At 40.5% G+C, this 7663-nt stretch overlaps 1 non-coding gene across 1 annotated transcript; it reads right to left on the reverse strand.

The window, feature by feature from the left end:
- Positions 1–278: 278 nt before the first annotated feature.
- LOC148568890 (small nucleolar RNA R71) lies at positions 279–386 on the reverse strand. Its single transcript, XR_015883092.1, has one exon. It is a non-coding gene; the product is annotated as a small nucleolar RNA R71 (small nucleolar RNA).
- Positions 387–7663: the final 7277 nt, after the last annotated feature.

Raw genomic sequence — 7663 nt, forward strand, 5'->3', positions numbered from 1 at the left:
TGAAACCTCAATTAGTTTCTCTGATGCAGCAGAACTGCAAGTTTCATGGACTTCCATCTGAAGATCCTTTTCAGTTCTTAACTGAATTCTTGCAGATATGTGATACTGTTAAGACTAATGGAGTAGATCCTGAAGTCTACAGGCTCATGCTTTTCCCTTTTGCTGTAAGAGACAGAGCTAGAGTATGGTTGGACTCTCAACCTAAGGATAGCCTGAACTCTTGGGATAAGCTGGTCAAGGCTTTCCTAGCCAAGTTCTTTCCTCCTCAAAAGCTGAGCAAGCTTAGAGTGGATGTTCAAACCTTCAGACAGAAAGAAGGTGAATCCCTCTATGAAGCTTGGGAGAGATACAAAGGACTGACCAAAAAGTGTCCTTCTGATATGCTTTCAGAATGGACCATCCTGGATATATTCTATGATGGTCTGTCTGAGTTATCTAAGATGTCATTGGATACCTCTGCAGGTGGATCCATTCACTTAAAGAAAACGCCTGCAGAAGCTCAAGAACTCATTGACATGGTTGCAAATAACCAGTTCATGTACACTTCTGAAAGGAATCCTGTGAATAATGGGACGCCTATGAAGAAGGGAGTTCTTGAAATTGATACTCTGAATGCCATATTGGCTTAGAACAAAATATTGACTCAGCAAGTCAATATGATTTCCCAGAGTCTGAATGGAATGCAAGCTGCATCCAACAGTGCTCAAGAGGCATCTTCTGAAGAAGAAGCTTATGATCCTGAGAACCCTGCAATAGCAGAGGTGAATTACTTAGGTGAACCTTATGGAAACACCTATAACTCATCATGGAGAAATCATCCAAATTTCTCATGGAAGGATCAAAAGCCTCAACAAGGCTTTAATAATGGTGGAAGAAACAGGTTTAGCAATAGCAAGCCTTTTCCATCATCCACTCAGCAACAGACAGAGAATTCTGAGCAGAACCCATCTAGCTTAGCAAACTTAGTCTCTGATCTATCTAAGGCCACTATGAGTTTCATGAATGAAACAAGGTCTTCCATTAGAAATTTGGAAGCACAAGTGGGCCACCTGAGTAAAAGGATCACTGAAATCCCTCTTAGTACTCTCCCAAGCAATACAGAAGAGAATCCAAAAGGAGAGTGTAAGGCCATTGACGTAACCAAAATGGCCGAACCCAAAGAGGGAGAGGAGGACGTGAATCCCAAGGAGGAAGACCTCCTGGGACGCCCAGTGATCAATAAGGAGCTTCCCTCTGAGGAACCAAGGGACTCTGAGGCTCATTTAGAGACCATAGAGATTCCATTGAACCTCCTTATGCCATTCATGAGCTCTGATGAGTATTCATCTTTTGAAGAGGATGAGGATGTTACTGAAGAGCAAACTGCCAAGTTTCTTGGTGCAATCATGAAGCTGAATACCAAATTATTTGGTATTGAAATTTGGGAAGATGAACATCCCTTGTTCACCAATGAACTAAGTGATCTGGATCAACTGACATTGCCTCAGAAGAGACAGGATCCTGGAAAGTTCATAATACCTTGTACCATAGGCACCATGATCTTTAAGGCTATGTGTGACCTCGGTTCAGGAATAAACCTCATGCCACTCTCTGTAATAGAGAAACTGGGAATCTATGGGGTGCAAGCTGCTAAAATCTCATTAGAGATGGCAGACAATTCAAGAAAACAGGCTTATGGACAAGTAGAGGACGTGTTAGTAAAGGTTGAAGGCCTTTACATCCCTGATGACTTCATAGTCCTGGATACTGGAAAGGAAGAGGATGAATCCATCATCCTAGGAAGACCTTTCCTGGCCACAGCAAGAGCTGTGATTGATGTGGACAGAGGAGAATTGATCATTCAAGTAAATGAGGACAACCTTGTGTTTACAACTCAAGGATCTCTCTCTGCATCCATGGAGAGGAAGCATAAAAAGCTTCTCTCAAAGCAGAGTCAACCAAAGCCCCCACAGTCAAACTCTAAGTTTGGTGTTGGGAGGCTACAACCAAACTCTAAGTTTGGTGTTGAACTCCCATATACAAACTCTAAGTTTGGTGTTGGAGAGTCTCAACAATGCTCTGAACATTTATGAGGCTCCATGAGAGCCCACTGTCAAGCTATTGACATTAAAGAAGCGCTTGTTGGGAGGCAACCCAATTTTTATTTATCTAACAATATTTTTCTTATTTATATGTCTTTATAGGTTCATGATCATGTGGAGTCACAAAATGAATATAAAAATTGAAAACAGAATCAAAAACAGCAGAAGAAAAATCACACCCTGGAGAAGCATCTGCCTGGCGTTCAACGCCAGAACAGAGCATGGTTCTGGCGCTGAACGCCCAAAATGGGCAGCATCCTGGCGCTGAACGCCCAGAACAAGCATGGTTCTGGCGTTCAACGCCAGAAATGGCCAACAAATGGGCGTTGAACGCCCAGAGATGTGTGCAAGAGCATTTTACATGCCTAATGGGTGCAGGGATGTAAATCCTTGACACCTCCGGATCTGTGGACCCCACAGGATCATCTCAGGATCTGTGGACCCCACAGGATCCCCACCTACCTCCACTCACTTCTTCTCACCTCTCACCACTCTCTTTCACACAACCCCATAAACACTCTTCCCCAAAAACCCTTCACCAATCACCTCATAAACTCCACCTACCTTCAAAATTCAAAACCAATTTCCCACCCACACCCACCCTAAATGGCCGAACCTTAACCCCCCTCCCTCCCCTATATATAGCCCTTCATTCTTCCTCATTTTCACACAACACAACCCTCTCCTCTCTACTTGGCCGAAGCACACTTCACCCCTCTTCTCCATATTTTCTTCTTCTTCTTCTTCCTCTATTCTTTCTTTTATTGCTCGAGGGCGAGCAATATTCTAAGTTTGGTGTGGTAAAAGCATAAGCTTTTTGTTTTTTCATTACCATTGATGGCACCTAAGACCGGAGAATCCTCTAGAAAGGGGAAAGGGAAGACAAAAGCTTCCACCTCCGAGTCATAGGAGATGGAAAGGTTCATCTCCAAAGCCCATCAAGACCACTTCTATGATGTTGTGGCCAAGAAGAAGGTGATCCCTGAGGTCCCTTTCAAACTCAAAAGAAATGAGTATCCGGAGATCCGACATGAAATTCAAAGAAAAGGTTGGGAAGTTCTAACAAACCCCATCCAACAAGTCGGCATCCTAATGGTTCAAGAGTTCTATGCCAATGCATGGATCACCAAGAACCATGATCAAAGTAAGAACCCGGATCCAAAGAACTATGTTACAATGGTTCGGGGGAAATACTTAGATTTTAGTCCGGAAAATGTGAGGTTGGCGTTTAACTTGCCTATGATGCAAGGAGATGAACGCCCCTACACTAGAAGGGTAAACTTTAATCAAAGGTTGGACCAAGTCCTTATGGACATATGTGTGGAAGGAGCCCAATGGAAGATTGACTCCAAAGGCAAGTCGGTTCAACTAAGAAGATTGGACCTCAAGCCTGTGGCTAGAGGATGGTTGGAGTTCATTCAATGCTCAATCATTCCTACTAGCAACCGATCTGAAGTTACTGTGGATCGGGCCATCATGATTCATAGCATCATGATTGGAGAGGAAATAGAAGTTCATGAAGTCATCTCTAATGAACTCTACAAAATAGCCGAAAAGTCATCCCCCATGGCAAGGCTAGCTTTTCCTCATCTTATCTGCCATCTATGTTACTCAGCTGGAGCTTTCATAGAAGGAGACACTCCTATTAAGGAAGAGAAGCCCATCACTAAGAAAAAGATGGAGCAAGCAAGAGAGCCCATTCATGGAGCTCAAGAGGCGCAAGAAGCTCATCACCATGAGATCCCGGAGATGCCTCAAATGCAATTTCCTCCACAAACTATTGGGAGCAAATCAACACTTCCCTAGGAGAATTAAGTGCCAACATGGGACAATTAAGGGTGGAACATCAAGAGCACTCCATCATGCTCCATGAAATAAGAAAAGATCAAAAAGCAATGAGGGAGGAGCAACAAAGACAAGGAAGAGACATAGAAGAGCTCAAGGACATCATTGGTTCCTCAAGAAGGAAACGCCACCATCACTAAGGTGGATTCATTCCTTGCTCTTATTTCTTCTGTTTTTCGTTTTCTATGTTGTGTGCTTATCTATGTTTGTGTCTTCATTACATGATCATTAGTAATTAGTAACTTTGTCTTAAAGATATAAATGTCCTATGAATCCATCACCTCTCTTAAATGAAAAATGTTTTAATTCAAAAGAATAAGAAGTACATGAGTTTCGAATTTATCCTTGAACTTAGTTTAATTATATTGATGTGGTGACAATGCTTCTTGTTTTCTAAATGAATGCTTGAACAGTGCATATGTCTTTTGAAGTTGTTGTTTAAGAATGTTAAATATGTTGGCTCTTGAAAGAATGATGACAAGGATACATGTTATTTGATCATCTAAAAAATCATAAAAATGATTCTTGAAGCAAGAAAAAGCAGCAAAGAACAAAGCTTGCAGAAAAAAAAATATAGGCGAAAAAAAATAGAAAGAAAAAGAAAAAGCAAGCAGAAAAAGCCAAAAGCTCTTAAAACCAAGAGGCAAGAGCAAAAAGCCAGTAACCCTTAAAACCAAAAGGCAAGGGCAATAAAAAGGATCCCAAGGCTTTGAGCATCAGTGGATAGGAGGGCCTAAAGGAATAAAATCCTGGCCTAAGCAGCTAAACCAAGCTGTCCCTAATCATGTGCTTGTGGCGTGAAGGTGTCAAGTGAAAACTTGAGACTGAGCGGTTAAAGTCAAGGTCCAAAGCAAAAAAGAGTGTGCTTAAGAACCCTGGACACCTCTAATTGGGGACTTTAGCAAAGTTGAGTCACAATCTGAAAAGGTTCACCCAATTATGTGTCTGTGGCATTTATGTATCCGGTGGTAATACTGGAAAACAAAGTGCTTAGGGCCACGGCCAAGACTCATAAAGAAGCTGTGTTCAAGAATCATCATACTGAACTAGGAGAATCAATAACACTATCTGAACTCTGAGTTCCTATAGAAGCCAATCATTCTGAACCTCAATGGATAGAGTGAGATGCCAAAACTATTCAAGAGGCAAAAAGCTATAAGTCCCGCTCATCTGATTGGAGCTATGTTTCATTGATAGTTTGGAATTTATAGTATATTCTCTTCTTTTTATCCTATTTGATTTTCAGTTGCTTGGGGACAAGCAACAATTTAAGTTTGGTGTTGTGATGAGCGGATAATTTATACGCTTTTTGGCATTGTTTTTAGTATGTTTTTAGTAGAATCTAGTTACTTTTAGGGATGTTTTCATTAGTTTTTATGTTAAATTCACATTTCTGGACTTTACTATGAGTTTGTGTGTTTTTCTGTGATTTCAGGTATTTTCTGGCTGAAATTGAGGGACTTGAGCAAAAATCAGATTCAGAGGTTGAAGAAGGACTGCTGATGCTGTTGGATTCTGACCTCCCTGCACTCAAAGTGGATTTTCTGGAGCTACAGAACTCGAAATGGCGCGCTTCCAATTGCTTTGGAAATTAGACATCCAGAGCTTTCCAGAAATGTATAATAGTCCATACTTTGCCTAAGTTTAGACGATGCAAACTGGCGTTCAACGCCAGCTCTCTGCCTAATTCTGGAGTTCAGCGCCAGAAAGGGATAAAAAACCAGAGTTGAACGCCAGAAATGGATCAAAACCTGGCGTTCAACTCCACAAATGGCCTCTGCACGTAGAAAGTTAAAGCTCAGCCCAAGCACACACCGAGTGGGCCCCGGAAGTGGATTTATGCATCAAATACTTACTTCTGTAAACCCTAGTAGCTAGTTTATTATAAATAGGACCTCTTACTATTGTATTAGACATCTTTGAATCCTGGATCCTGGATTGTATTCTGATCCTGTGATCACGTTTTAGAGGGGCTGGCCATTCGGCCATGCCTGGACCTATCACTTATGTATTTTCAACGGTAGAGTTTCTACACTCCATAGATTAAGGTGTGGAGCTCTGCTGTTCCTCAAAGATTAATGCAAAGTACTACTATTTTCTATTCAATTCATCTTATTTCGCTTCCAAGATATTCATTCGCACTTCAACCTGAATGTGATGAACGTGACAATCATCATCATTCCCTATGAACGCGTGCCTGACAACCACTTCCGTTCTACATTAGAATTGAATGAGTATCTCTTAGATCTCTTAATCGGAATCTTCGTGGTATAAGCTAGAATGATGGCGGCATTCAAGAGAATCCGGAAGGTCTAAACCTTGTCTGTGGTATTCCGAGTAGGATTCAATGATTGAATGACTGTGACGAGCTTCAAACTCGCGATTGCCGGGCGTAGTGACAGACGCAAAAGGATAGTAAATCCTTTTCCAGCAGGATCGAGAACCAACAGATGAATAGCCGTGCCGTGACAGGGTGCGTTGATCATTTTCACTGAGAGGATAAGATGAAACCATTGACAAGGGTGATGCCTCCAGACGATTAGCCGTGCCGTGACAGGGCATTTGGATCATTTTTCCGAGAGAAGACCGAAAGTAGCCATTGACAATGGTGATGTATCACATAAAGCCAGCCATGGAAAGGAGTAAGACTGATTGGATGAAGATAGCAGGAAAGCAGAGGTTCAGAGGAACGAAAGCATATCTATTCGCTTATCTGAAATTCTCACCAATGATTTACATAAGTATTTCTATCCCTATTTTATTAATTATTTTCGAAAACTCCATTACTATTTTATATCCGCCTGACTGAGATTTACAAGGTGACCATAGCTTGCTTCATACCAACAATCTCCGTGGGATTCGACCCTTACTCACGTAAGGTATTACTTGGACGACCCAGTGCACTTGCTGGTTAGTTGTGCGAAGTTGTGAACCAGGGTATTGGCATCATGTTTTTTGGCGCCATTACCAGGGAAAGAAAGAGCGATGAATTTTACATAATTAAAGTGTAATCACAACTTCTGCGCACCAGTGGGTGTGTTTATGATCAATTGACCATCATGTACAATCTTAAGTTCATTATATAATAATTAAAATGAAGTTAAGTTTGGTAATTACTTATCAACTTTTTCAGTTTCAATAGATAATATGGTCAAAAATAAATAACAAAAAAATTTGAACAAAGATGGATTGATAAATAAAACATCCCCTAATTAATTAACATTATAATAACTATTACATTGGTATTATTAGTGCAAAAGCATATATTAGTGTCTATTATGCATCAGCATAATGCAAAAGCAAAATATAAATTAGGCCATTTAGTATGAGGGCCACACCAATATACAAAAGCAAATTCAAAATATAAGTTTAGTCATAATGTATCAAAAGAAAAAGTAAACTTAATAGCACCAAATGTGTCCTACTATCTATCCAACATATTACATTTATCATCACATCATTAGACTTTCTTTTTTGGTGCTTTAAATTCAGGTATTAAAACAAACTTTATCAAATCTTCCATCTTTTCAGATGTTTCTGTATTTACTCCTTTGATTTTCTCCCTTAAAACCATGTTAGCAGCACCAACATTTGATAGGGCTGAGCTGCAAGGGACAGAGTTTGTCTTTGGAGAACTGGTAGTATCAACAGATGGCATAATAATTAGAAATTTGTTTCGCCTAGTTATCTTTCACTTCAGCAACTCTCAATCATAACAACTAGAATCAACTATAATG

The sequence above is a fragment of the Arachis ipaensis genome, chromosome B4 (genome assembly GCF_059453495.1).
Source record: "Arachis ipaensis isolate K30076 ecotype BB chromosome B4, ASM5945349v1, whole genome shotgun sequence".
NCBI classification, from domain to species: domain Eukaryota; kingdom Viridiplantae; phylum Streptophyta; class Magnoliopsida; order Fabales; family Fabaceae; genus Arachis; species Arachis ipaensis.